This window comes from Rhea pennata, chromosome 5 (assembly GCF_028389875.1).
Source record: "Rhea pennata isolate bPtePen1 chromosome 5, bPtePen1.pri, whole genome shotgun sequence".
NCBI lineage: Eukaryota > Metazoa > Chordata > Aves > Rheiformes > Rheidae > Rhea > Rhea pennata.
The window spans coordinates 7,657,335-7,671,280 of NC_084667.1; the positions used below are offsets into that span (position 1 = coordinate 7,657,335).

Here is a 13,946-nt window from a genome sequence, read left to right on the forward strand (position 1 = left end):
GTTTGTGTTGTGATTCATCTGTGGCCTTACTGCATCTGATGCTGGATATAATCTATTAATTTATATTTTGGTTCTGCAGCACTTCTGGGATATGTTCCGTATGTTCAGGAAAGGGTTCTGTTCCTTTCCTCCTTTCTTCTGTTCTCATTTTCTTTTTTCCTTCTCTTTATCCTGGAGTCATATGCCTGGATTGTTTCTCTGTTATCTCCTGTGCTGTTCTTTCACAATATTCATGTTGGTAAGGATTTTTTTTTTTAAGTCTGTGGTTTCAGCAGGAGGCCTGCTCAGATTGCAGCATGCTTAGTGTTGAGCACAGGAGTTGCTGACAGACCTGATAACTCTTTATTCTGACGATTGCCGTGTGGGGTAGGGAGAGCCTTGCGAGCTTGTCTTGCAGTCCTGCGGAAAAGCTCCCAGAGCTTCAAAGCCTTGAACTTTTGTGTTGATGCCCACTTTCAGCATTGCAGGATACTAGCCCCAAAAAACTTCCAGGGCTTACATGAGCTCTAATAGCTGTCTTGATTTATATTTAACACCTCCTGTGTTCTCATGAGTAGAGTCATGCCATACGGTCCTTATCCCTTCTCATTGCTGAGTGATGACAGAAGAGGTTGTATCAGTTATTTCTAACTATAGAGGAGGCACTGTTGCTCTTCCCCCCCCCCCCCCCTTTTTGGGGGTGGAAAGGGAGGAGAGGACACACTGAATTTGGGAAAACATTTTAATCCACTTAACAGACTTTATGCTTCTAAAAATGTTTAATTAAAGTATGTGTGCATAGTGGGTGGCTGAATAGTGGAAATTGTATCTTTGCTCCTAGCAACGTAAATTTTCAAGCAAATAATTTGTTGTTTTGAAGTTATGCAATTTGATGTATAACTGCAATGTGATACAGACTGTGTCAGAAGATCTGAAAGTTTTGTATGAAAAGCAGAAGACTTAAAGAAAGGAAAAACATGTTAAGCTACCAGCACAGATGCATAAGACCTTCATGTTCACCATGCTATAGAATATTGTGCACATTATAATGAAGAATATTGCTACAGTAATCTCAGACTCTTTACCTTTCCAGGATAAGCTTTTAATGGGATGTAAAATTGTTTAAAAATACTTTTTTTTTTGACTTCCACTTCACATTTTTACAGCTCTTTGCCCTTCCTGCTGTATCACAGTAGGCTCGAAAACACTGCATTAAGAGCAGCTTTTCTTTCCTTTTAGAAATGAAAGGAAGAGAGAATTATATTTCTAGTGAATACAATTGAGCTCTAGTACTGCGTACAAGGAAATACTAGATCTGAATTGTTTGTTCATACTAGGGTTGTGAGAAGGCACCAAAGCAGTAAACAAGTCTATTGTGTAGCAGCAAAGACAGTAAATGCCTGGGCCTCGATCTTGAGTCTGATTTACGTAGTTTACTTAACCAGGCTATATGCCTTTGCAGCAGAGGAGCAGGAACTTGGGGCAGTTGTAAGGTAGCGTGAGTTTAGCTGTACGCCTGTCCTAGTTTTTGTCCCTAGGGCTTATCGGTTGTCAGGACAAGACAATGTACAGGGACAGTCTGTCCCTGTCCTCGTTACATCTTCCCTTCAGATATTTATACAGATTGATAAGCTCCCCCCTTGGCCTTCTCTTCTCCAGGCTGAAGAGGCCCAACTCTCTCAACCCCTCCTCATATGACATACGCTTCTCATATGCCCCTATCCGTTAGGGCCATGTTAGTGGCCCTTTGCTGGGCTTGCTTCAGTATGTCCATGTCTCTCATACTGGGGTGCCCGGAACTGGACTCAGCACTCTAGATGTGGCCTCACCGGTGCTGAGTACGGAGGAAGGACCACCTCCCTCAACCTGCTGGCAATGCTCCTCTTCATGCCGCCCAGGATGCTGCTGCCCTCCTCTGCTGCAAGGGCACTTAGGTCCAACTTGCCGTCCAGCTGGACCCCGGCTCCTTTTCTGCAAAGCTGAACAGTTGCCTTCGTGTGAACACAGGTGTGCAAAGATGACAGTATTACCCATACATGAAGGGAAGCAAACTAAACTGTAAAATACCACCTGTAACTGACTGAAACTGCATAACGTAGCTGCAGGGTGATGTTTCTGAGTAGTTATAGGCAATTTTAGGATGAGTAAGTTCCACTTCTCTTTGAAGCTCAAAAATGCTGAGGGAGTACCCCTGTTCTTGATTGCTTTTCTCTGCAAAACAGGGAATAGAGCTGAGTTTGAATGACTGAAGAAGTCAGGGTTGGCACAATTCTCCTGGCTTCTTGGCTACCGAGAAAAAACATTTAGGGAAGGGTGAGTCACTCTAACCAAAGGGAGAAAAACCTAGCTGCCTTAGATGGACTTAATTCTTCCTCTGTGAAGCATAACTAGCATCATCTTTGCAATACATGAGAAGAGAGGATCAGACAATAAACTTTTCTGTGGGAGCTTCAGAGTCTACATTGGCTGGACTTGAGAGCAACACCTGCAAAATCCTGCACACTGCTGGCACCATAGTGGTACAGCCAGGGAAAAGGGCTGAAGTCTGCTCTTAATCTGGATGTGGAGTTTAAAAAAAAAAATCTGAGAATGAAAAAAAATTACATGGGCTTGAGAGGAAGATGAAATTCATCTGACTTCATCATTAAGGGCAGCAGTAGCAGCCAGAACTGCCTTTCTGTTGATTTCAAGAAAACTGAGCTCTGAAGATTTAAAAACTCCAAAAGATCTAGAATAACAATTATTTTGTTTAAAACTTAGGCTGTTGATATGGGACCTTGTTTTGTTGTGTCTCTCTCTCTCTTTATATGTGTGTGTGTGTGCATATATATATATAAAATATAAAATACATATATATAAAATCATACCCGTAACTCCTCCCTTCATATTTTTAAATTATACTTGGATTGTACTGCCAGCTTCATTCATACATGGTTGCAGTGCTGTAGGTTTTTTCTCTGCCCCCTCCTTAAATAAAGGTAAGGAAAATAAGGCAATTATTCTTTTGTTGAAATTGTTACATAGTAATAGCAAGAAGGACTTTTTAGTTAAACTTTAAAAGTATCCTATATTGCTGTCCCATCAAAATATTTTTCAAGGAAAGGAACTTTTGGTTTTACAAAACCGGAAGTATTTAAAATGCAGTCTACAAGCAGATATTTGAATTGGAAGAAATAAGCTCAAAGCTTGGGTTAGTTTAAGCATTTTTTGGAATCAGTTATGTAAGAAATGGCAGTTGGTTCACTTCTCTCTTACCTCTCCTTGTTCGGGGACACACCCAGAAAGTCAATAAACTCAGGCTAGTGTGGATCAGGGTGGGTAATATTCCAAGCTTTCAGATCAAATACTTTGCTGATAATTCCATTTCTTCTGTACCACCTACGCAGTTCTACCAAAATAAAGATAATTTGTTGTATAATAAAGATCCATAAATTGGGAAATTTGATAAATGATTTACTCTTCTCTATCAGATTGCTGTTGTGGTCCTTTCTGTATATTCAGGTCATGGAATAAAATTTTGGAATTTGGATTGTACTGAAGTACAATGTACAAGTGGTCCTCTAAGGAAAGAGGTCTGCTGGGAAAAAATTATCATCAAATGAGTCAGAAATCCACCTGACATGCTTAGGTTTTATCAAAGCTATGGATTTGCTCAGGACATTCCTCTAAAACGTACCCAAATGGTAAGCACAGGGCAGGAGTTACAGCTAGACTGAGCTGGAGCAGAGAAGTGTTGAACACAATGCGGTACCATGGTGAAAAAACAGTATTCCCTTTGTCTGGATTGTTATACTAATGTTAAAAGATAAAGGATATTGGTGCTGATTTAATATTGAGACAACATTTTTCTTCTATTCTTAAGTTGCATAATAAAAGGCAATATTGTACTAACTTTTAAGAGAGAAATAGTTCCTAGTAGACACTGGAAAGAATTATAATGACTGCATTGATAAATGCGTTGCATGTTTCTGTTTTTTTTTTTTTTTCTCCTTTGAGGTGAGGCTGAAGGTTCCTCTTCCTCATGGAGAGAGAGTCCTGAACTCTACTGTGTGCTGCAATGAGACTGCAGGGAAATGGTGCTCTAAAAATGTTATCTCAAGACTACTAAATGCTTCACTGCAAGCAGTTTTTTAATCTTTTGGTTCACAAGCCAGTAGACATCAATCCTGCTCAATGATTCAAGCTTATGATCCTCTAAGTTTAAAAAGAGGAACATCCATGTCATACTGAAGCTTGTATAATGCCTTTGGTGGCTGCTTAATGCAGATTATTTCTATGAATGAGTTAAATATCTGGCCTAGTAATGAAGTCCAGAACTTTAAATCATCTTCTGAAAAGAAAAGTGACCTTTCTCCCTGCATTGTTTTTCAGATCTTGGTTTCACATTAACTAAAGAACATCAATCTGGCTACCGTTTTTCCACCAGTAGCCACAGGGATATTCCTAGATATTTCCAATCTGCCAAAACAGTTTCAGGAAGATACTCAAAGGGCCATTTTGAAATAAAGCAGAAGGGAGCCTCCCCCTACAGTACCAGCCCTAGGCTCAAGTCAAAACAGCTTGGAAATCTGGCTTCTTCCCTTGGAAACCAAGCTACTTTTTCTTCATGGTTTAATAGATGTAGGTATACTGGAGATAAACCAGTTACCCCTTTCATCATTATATGTAGGCGAGCTGACTCAGATGTGGGGGGGAAAAAGAAAAGGAAGGGGGGAAAACTGATGTGGGACAATAGAAAGATGCTAATTACAAAGACCTCCCACATCTGATGTTTTTCATTATATTTTCAATTTGCATCTACCTACTTCAAGCAGAAGTATCACAAATGACTTTAGGATTGACCTATCATTTTGTTTTTGTCGTGCCTTTTTTTGTATTTTTGGAGCACTTTGTTTCTGTTATTAAACCACCTGTTAGACTAAAATATTACTGAGGATGGGTGAATTTCCTGTCTCTTCTCGTTTACCTTAAAGACCCTTTGCTCATAGATGATCTATTTGTTTTGTGTGACTGTGCTAGGGTTTGGCAGCTGTTACCTTCCTCTTTCATAAAATTTAAGGATACTTCTTAATGAATTTCCTTTTTGGTTCTTCAAGGTAACTAATTCGTATGATGTAAGAAACTGGATGGAAGTTATGTAGAGTATTACATGGCTGCTTTCTCTTACTTTTAGCAGTGCTTTGTTTCATTGCCATGTTTCATTATCTCAGAAAATCTGTTCAGTCTGAAGCTAATTTTGGAAATAAAGAGGAATTGGTGATTATTTTTGTCTCGACCTTGGTTGCTACAGGGCAAAAACTTTGTAACTGAAGGAATGCACATAATTTGTATTTGAAGAAAATAATAGCCATAAGGAAAACATTACAATTGGTTTGAATCTCACATTTTTCAGTTGATTTCTGCTGTTGTTGAAGAGGGAACCAAGTTCATTTAATGCTTCAGTTAACCTCTCTTTGCGGATGTGTTCTAACTGTGTCTTCAGTCCTTTTCTCCTTTTGGATACTTCGTGACTCTCACTGTCTGTGGCTTTTTCGTTATATGTGAATGACAAGTATAAATGATGTAGTTCTCAAATCCACTTTGAAATAGGCACTTAAGAATTTTTGTCCAGTTTCTTGTGGATTTCATTAATCCTCTTGCCCTGTCTTTTAACTGTTTTTGTAGCATCCCCGTCGCAGCTGGATAGGAGTCTTTGGCTTGTAACATCCCCTGCCAGCATCACCATCTGCAGTTAGCAGAGCGTACAGTCATCTTGCTGCAGAAGTGCTTACGTGCAGGTGACCTGTGAGTCTGTTGGATTCCTTTATGCTCGGCGTAAGCGCTGCATTTGCCTCATGCTTAGGTGTTGCAAGTAGGTGCCCTACCTCACCGTGCAATGCAGAGCCCTGGTGTAACAGGGGAGTGCTGGGTGAGCAATGTAAATAAGGGTGATGAAAATAGGACACGCATCTGAGATATGAACTGTGTGTTCTGTAGCCAGCACAAACAGTGGTCTTCTGGGCTGACAGTTGTATGTCGTTTTGAGCTGCAAAGTGCTAATTGATGTGATAATAAAATACTAAAACTCTCTAAAAGCTCTAAATCTGTGCTTTTTTCCTTCTAAATGTGGAGGAATTAGTGTTGTCAAAACTAGTTTTATGTTGACAGAAAGACTAGTTTCTGACTTTAGAATACAGGATAATATCTGTACTCTTAGCATGGGAAGGCAGCTTGGTGCTGTTTGCGTGTTTGAACTCTCCTAGGCAGGAAGTGATGGGTTTATTTTCAGCTAAAGATAATTAGGAATGATATTTCCTATTTTCATCTGCTGGGGGAAAATACCTTTAGAAGGGGGTTACCTTTGGGTGGCGTTTTGGAGATTAGAAACAGCTCTGACAAGTCTATTGCAAACGTGCTGTTTGCAAAAGTCCCCACAAGTGACTGGATCCTTTGAAATCTTTTCCAGCCCTGTTTTCTGTGTTTCACCATGAAGATTTTTTTTTTTTTTTTTTTTTTTTTTTTTTTTTTTTTGCCTGCCAGTATGAAAACTCTTCCTACTCTCTGGTTCTACCTCAGAAATAAGTTCATCAATACAATAGTTTTGGGTGGTTTCTTCCTATTAGAAAGTCTTAACTGGTAGCTTGTGTGCCAATGGTGAGGAATAGCTGCTAGGGTATTTTAAAAAAAGCAAATAATGATAAAACACAAATCTCAAAAGTTCACTTTATGCAACGGAGATGGCTGAGGAGAGTAAATATATTCTCCTGGCAAGCAGATATAATGTCACTTGTTTATGATGGGCAGTTATGCTATTGATTTCATACGTGCACTGACTGAGAGTGGAGAAGACCAGGGGAAACTAATGAAGTCTTTGAAATTCACAGTGGGTCGCTGTGAAATATAACCGCAAAATTTTGCATAACTATTGCGGGAGATGTTACACTCCTTGTTTATTAAAATACTCTTATATCCAGCATTTTGGAAAGGTAGACTTAGTATCTCTTAAAAAGCATTCTTAAACTATTAAAGTTAACAGCATTAGGGCTGGGACTGTTATTGTACAATTTGTAGCCTGTGTCCTATGGACGATTTTGCTAATTAGTGGTTTCTGAAACCATTCTTCTGTGCAACAGCTGCATAAATTACTCAAAAATCTAGTAAAATATTCATTTTACCATATCACATGTAAAATAGCAGTGCAAGCTCTTGAACTCCTTCCTGTTCAGACATGCTTGCAGTTGCAAGGAGTTTTCTTTTTTAATTTCTTCGGGTTCATGGGCTAGAGGTTGCCTGGCATTCATAAGGTTGCCAGCTGCTAACCTATACTGAACTAGGGAAACCTTAAAAAACAGCTTTTTGCGTGATCCTCCTTTCTGGCCTGTTCAGTTATCTTCCCCTAGTATGGGATTGTTCCCAGAGGATGTTGATTGCCACGATCCTTATCAACATCAGTCTGACTAGCTTCTTCTAAGATGCTTAAACCATTGCATAATGAGGAATTTTCACTGGCACTGGTCCGAGGCGTCAGGCTGCGGGTGCTGTGCTGTCGTTGAGGTGGTTATCCCTGTCGTAATCTCGACCCAGAGCAGAAGAACTGGCAAGGGCCTCCTCCGCCTCTTACCTAGTTTGGTTTTCTGTTCTCGCCAGTCTCAGTGCACCAGTTTCTCAAAGATGCTTATATTGGACTAGGATTGCTCGTATAATTTTTGTTTCCCGCTAAATCTCAGAATTTGTCGGAAAAAAGTTAAGAATGTTCCTGTGACATTACTGGGTGTTTTGAAGAATATCATTTGGTTTTTTGTTGTGCGGACGGAGACTTGTATACAGGAGGCATCGTGGATAAGAGAAATGATGTGGCCTTCCGCGGTCGAAGTCAAGTCGTGCTGCGTCTGTTGTGCCGAGGGGTAGCTGCCCTTCCTTTGAACACCTCCATCTGCAGTTCTGAAGCCCTTGTTTTCTCTGCGAAGTGTGAATAGGCACAAAAGTGTTTTGATGCACAGGTGTAGCCCTCAGATGCGTACCATCTTCCTTCCCTTTGCCAAGTTCCTCTGCTAGGTAATCTGTTACATAGTTGTATTTTATCTTTGAAAATGAAAAATAGTTTAAGCTGGCTACTGCTGAATAGGAGACACAACTGCATGCAGTCTACGGTTGGGCATTTTTAACATTTAACAGCAGGTGGGTGCAGAGAGGTTTTTTGTTTTTTTTTTTAATCCTTTTTTCTTAGTGGTTGCCTGTTGCACAGTGGTAGCTTCAGCAGTAGTATCTGCTTTGACCTGCATTACTTAAAAACCTTCTGAAAGCAGGTAAAAATCAGTTTTGTTTTCCTGAGTACTTCTTCCTCTGTTTTTCCCCGTGTGCATCCATGAGGAGACTTGGAGTAACTGTGTGGCAGCAGCGGGGTTGCATGAGCGTAGCCTTTGGATCCCGCTTCATTTAGTGCGTGTACTCAAGCTGTTGCTGGTGTGATAGTTGCTGGTGCTTTTGAGTGAACCCTCTTGTTTCTTGTGCCACGAAAACCCATCGCGGCGCCGCACTGGGTGGCCACGGGGCCGTGGCTGGCGGTGGCGAACGCTCAAAGCCCCCAAGGCCCTGACTAAATGTCTCTTCAGTTTTAGTTTGTAAAATGATTTTAGCTGTAAAATTTAAAATAATTAATAAAACTGCTTACGATACCAATTTAAATATGAACTTTTAAAATAAAAGAATAGGATTGCAGCAGCACTGGTGGTTTGTCAGCTCTTTGCAGAAATCTGGATTGAGGATATTTTTTGGCATAGAAACATGATGAACATATTCGTTGTCAAATTTTTTAATCTATGGTTTATATTGCCAAAAATGACTAGTTCTTTGCTTGATGTTGCCTGTGCTCAATTTCTTTTTTTTTTTTTTAATAACAATTAAAAATGCTATACAGTTTTAATGTTGCTGGTAATATATGTATGCTGATACTTTCAACATAGATTTGGGATTTTTTGATTAGATTGAATGTTATCTAAATAAAAGCTTGTCATCACTTGTTTGCAAATATCTTCTTGCAGAATAGTAGTTTACATCTAAATCTTGGCTGAGAAAGGAGGATTAGTTTCAGAATTCCTTTCTACATCTGTATTTTCTTTCCCCTTTGTACTGAGCTTTTTCACCTGTTTATGCTAAATAGGAAGTAGTGTCTTCATGTGCAAAGAACTGCATTCATCTAATTGATGTGCCAAAGATTATTTCTTTAACAACAAAAAGTCAGGATTTTTCCTCAACAATTTAGCTTTGTGTGGCAGAGTAAGACTTGTTTTCTGTTGATGGCAGCATATAAATAAATGATGGCAGCATATAAATAAATGAAGATAATAGTGCTATATGTTTAGATTATTATGGGAACTCTGCAAAGAAAATGCTTCTGTGAGAGTATGGTCTCTGATGAGCAGCTTATGCCATATGGGAGAAACTTGTTTGCTGGTACACTTCATTTAATAGAGGGGATAGACAAAAAGTAGCGTAATTCTGACATTAAGTTTCACACAGCTAGATCCATTTTTCTAAAGCTAGACTTATTTTGAGCTAATTGGAAAGAATGCAGGAAAGAATGTAGTGGGAACATGTGACAAAATTACTTCTCTAAACTGAGCAGTTCTCTTGCTATCAGGCAATGATCACGAGTTGGAAATGCTGATATATTGAATTGGGTCTCAGTTCTCATAATTGGATCTAGTCGTTATGGTCTGTACTTTGCATCTTCATCAGAAACCTGACAGCGCCCAGTTGTAAGACCTGAACTTAAGTTGCATGTTTTTTGCTTTGCTGCAAGCATAGAAAGGCAAGGGTAGAAGTGAAGTGGTGATTTTGTTTTTTATATATCAAGATAAACATACATTTTACTGAGGAACTGGTTACCTACATCGTACATTGCACTTAAATTTAAGAATTCTTGAGTTCTTAAATTTAAAATTAATTCTTAATTCACTGGCCCAGCTTTCATCTCTTTCTCAGGGTTGTTACAGTCTTCCTTTGGGCTGCTTCGGTAGCACAGATATGTTAAGGCATGCATTCGTTGGTTAATTGCCAGAGTTTTTCAGATAGTTAACATCTGCGCTGTATGGAGGCACGTCTCTTCTTGCGTTTGGTATGAAAGCTGTCAGAAAGATCTTTCTTTGGCAGTATTCAAACACTGTGTTAGGCAGTGGACAGAGACCTGAGACCCCATTAAATGCTCATGAAGCGTAGTATATTGAGCATAAATAAATAAGATAATTTGAAGCTAGAAGTTTCTAAAGAGGTTAGGATTTTTCACTAAGACACGAGTACTGAGCTGCCAGTAATGTTTTGAAGTGCCACATTTTCTTCATTGAGGTGCAGATGAGAAGCACCTGGGATGAGTAGTGTTACAAACAGGATGGAGAGGAGGAAGTATTACGTTAGGAAACAGTGAGCCGCGTAGGATGGAGGATATAGCGGTGACAGATGGAGGTGGTGAGAGCACAAGTGCATGTGTAAGTTTATGTGTTGAACTGGTTGATATTGTGCACTGCTTTGTGCATTGTAGGGTCAGGCAAAAAAAAACTTACTTTCTTTGCAGAGGAAAGAAGGAAACGTCATGTAAGGGTTACTCCTCTAAGTTAGTGTAGCTCCACTTACTTCATTCCTGTGTGTAATAATTTTTTTTTAGGAACTGTTTCTTATTAACTAACAAGCTTTCCTAAACAAAAATGCCTTACTGTCTGAGGCTTGATGTAAAACTAAACAGTGCTGTTCAGAGCACTTAAGAGTTATCCCTTTCATTTTCATTATCTGTTAAAAATTAGTGTGCAAGTATAATTTCTTATTTCAAGAGTAACAAATAATACCACTTTTTTTTTCTGCCTAAGACCTAGAGAAGTAAACAGTTTCTTGCTTTAAAGGAGTAAAATACTAATTTCTCTGTTACTATCTGCAGAAATATTTTATTGGCAAGACAAGTGTGTCTCCCTTCTGCACCCCCCCCCCCAATAAATTGATGAAATGTTTGCAACACATACTGCCACTTTAGTTTTGAGATATTGGTGTTTAAAGGGGGTAAAGCAGGACCATGACGGAGGTATTTGCCCTGCTTTCTCTTGTGGATACAAAGTGAAGCCTGATATTCTGTATGATGAATTAATTGCTTCAGTATGTCTCCTTAAACAAAACAACTTTCTCTGCAGCAGCTTTTTACTGGGATCAGAGTGAGTCACGGTTTTGGGAACTGTGCTGGTCTCAGTGCAATGAGATGAACAGAAGACTTGAGGTTTTTCACTGTGCTTCCCAGGAAGAAAAATTGTACTGTGGAGTCAGTAAAACTTGCTTTCTTTTTACGCTTGGACATGCCATTCTACTTTAAGCCTTGTCCTCAGGCAGCAAAAGCCACAATTACTTGCAGCTTGTTATTTTATATTTATTCATTTTTTTTATTTAAAAGCGGTGTCTCTTTAAGTACTTCAGTCCCTTCTTCGTAACTCTTGTGGGAGGTGAAGCGAGATTTGGCAAACTAACTAGTGAGGATATTATGAACTGCAGCCCCAAATCTGGAGAACAGAGTTATATCAGGAGAAGAGAGCAGCTCCTGTTGACAGGAGCGTGAACAGTTGCACTGGCGCAGTCACCTTGCACTTGAGCTTTCTTTTCAGACACGTTAGATACAATCTCTCAATCTGTATAGAAACTGCTTCAGTCCTGAAAGATTCTGGGTTGTTAGGAATGACCTCAGCTGCTGCATCCCACGTGCTTCCGCAGATGTTCTGTTACCGAGGTGTCAGCGACCCTGTTTCGGGGCCTCTTACGTGTGTTCCCATATGCGGGCTCCTTATCTGGCAATTTCATTAGGCGCTCCCTTACGAGCCCGTACTCCAGGTATCAGGAATCGGCCCTCCCCTGCTCTGACTTCCTCCTTCGTGTCTGATTTCCTGTGCGAGGTCTAATTTTCAAGTTTCCTTGCATTTACATTAATGTGTTCTAGAGACAGCTGCGCACAAATTGAGGAAGCAGGTTTATCAAAAGTCTTAAGCAAGACCATTAGGGCACAAGAAACTCATTTGCTTCCCAAGCCTTTCAGAGTTATCCCCTTGCCTAGGCAGCGCCTGGCACAGCTGCAGTCCAGGGTGGCAGACCCAAGCCCGGCTTTCACGGCACCCTGACCACGCTCCACGTACTACAGGCTTTGTGGAGCACCTTCGGGCCTCCGAGTGGGGAGTCAAACTCTGCTAGTATCCAGGCTTCAGCAGTAAAAGAGACAAGCAAGTCAACTCCTGAAGCAATAGTTTGGTTTTATTTAGATGTTGCATGTACAAAAAATAATTCTTAGGCTCAAAAAGCTTTGGTTCAGTGTTTTATTTTGAGCTCAGTCATGGAGAACGAGTAGCTGTTCTCCAGATACCCTTTCAAGTTTGTGGTACAGCTCTTTCTCTGATTCTTCCAATAGTCCTCTCTTCCCCAGGTGAGCCTGGAGGGACCATGGTTGGTGCCTTCTTTCTCCAGCAACTCTCTTCCTTATCCATTCCCAGGGGTGAATGAAGCATGTGCCCATCCTGGCTGGGCTGGAATCTGATGCAACTTCGGTCTGTCACAGTTAGCAGGCTAGAAAGAGTAGCTGTCTCCTGGAGAGATCCACAGTATGGTCTTTCTGCCTTTGCTGAAAGTCCGAGTCTGAGCTTTGCCTAAGTCCTTAGGAAGAGCTTTCTTTTTTTTCTCTCTAGTTCTGAGCATAAAAAACTGCTCAGATTGCAGAATTAAACTTACTCGGATTAATTTAGCCTCGGGTTCAGGTGGAAGAGGAATAAATTACTTTCATAGTCTTGTGCTTTGATGCAGGGAAATTGGAACATTTCTTCTCCTTTCTCCTGTCCAAAAGAGAAATTTTTGTGCAGGGTCCATTCAAAGTCAGTGGTCTTGAAACAATTGCTTTTTTAACGGGAAGACTCATTCAGTGCGGATGACCTTTAATGAAGTTCTCCACTTTGCAGCCATTGCTACCTGGAAATGACAAACTACTGTTTACAAAACAGCGTCAATAATTGTGCACAGTTGGACTCACTGAAGTGTCACCAGCATTAGCTGTTTGATCCCTCGCTCCCCGAATACCCTCTCTGAGGATAACTGCTGATTCAAGGAATTACAGCATATTGCAGAGGAGTCTAAAAAGTGGAAAAATTCCTAGAGCATCTTATAGAAGGTCCTCTGGTTTCAAAATGCAATTAGGAAGTGTAGACCAAAATATACTATGCCTAACTCTATATGCAGGGCATGTGCATGGGATCCAGCAAGTTAATCTGACCTTCTTCCTCTCCTTTGGTAAGTTCCAGCTCTCTCAGCGGATTGATGCACTGTCCTTGTCATTCTGTTGAATCCTTGTCATTCTGTTGACAACAGCATGTTCCTGATAAAACAGGTAAACATTAGCATCTAAGGAACACTTTTACTTTTTGGAAAAAGTAGGATGTCACTAATAAAGTGCTGGTAGGGCAAGTGGAAGTGCACAGCCGAGCAGCAGCGTGAAAGGGACAGGGTAGGCAGTGTGAAATACAGAACATCTGTCCTGTATTTTCCCCTTTTTCTTGTTGTATGAGTTCACAGCAGGATCTTACATTTTGTCGGTGGAAGCTATTTCTAGGCACAGGAAAGACGAGAAGGTGAATGGGAAAAGCCAGTGTGGATAACTCAAATTATGCTTGACCAACCTGATTACCTTTCTGAGGTGCTCAGTGGATGACTGGAGAGCTGTGGAGGCTGAACAAAATGAGGGATTATATAAACCTCGTGCAGTTTTTTTATTCTGTTTTGATGTCGTCATAGTACTCTGAAAATCTGTAATAAAAATATCAAGAGTTAGCATCAGGAAGGGGGGGGGGGATTCTGACCTTTCTCCACATAGTCAGTTTGTTTCTTCTGGTGAAGTGTTGGGTTCTTTCTTCTCCTCTGCTCTTTTTATTTTAGGAAACAGTAATGTCTAGGTTAAAGAAGACAAGTTTCACCTTTTCACCTGA

At 40.3% G+C, this 13,946-nt stretch overlaps 1 protein-coding gene across 7 annotated transcripts in view; it reads left to right on the forward strand.

Moving 5' to 3' along the window:
• Positions 1–13,946, forward strand: part of STXBP6 (syntaxin binding protein 6) — a 118,144-nt gene that overhangs the window by 13,559 nt on the left and 90,639 nt on the right. The window contains exon 1 of one of the 7 annotated variants that reach the window (XM_062577480.1): positions 5,721–5,763. The exons of 5 other annotated variants lie outside the window; for them this stretch is intronic. The gene's annotated coding sequence lies outside the window, so the exon portion shown is untranslated. Of the gene's footprint in view, positions 1–5,720; positions 5,764–13,946 lie in introns of those variants that run through there. One more of the 7 variants, XM_062577484.1, reaches the window with a different exon arrangement.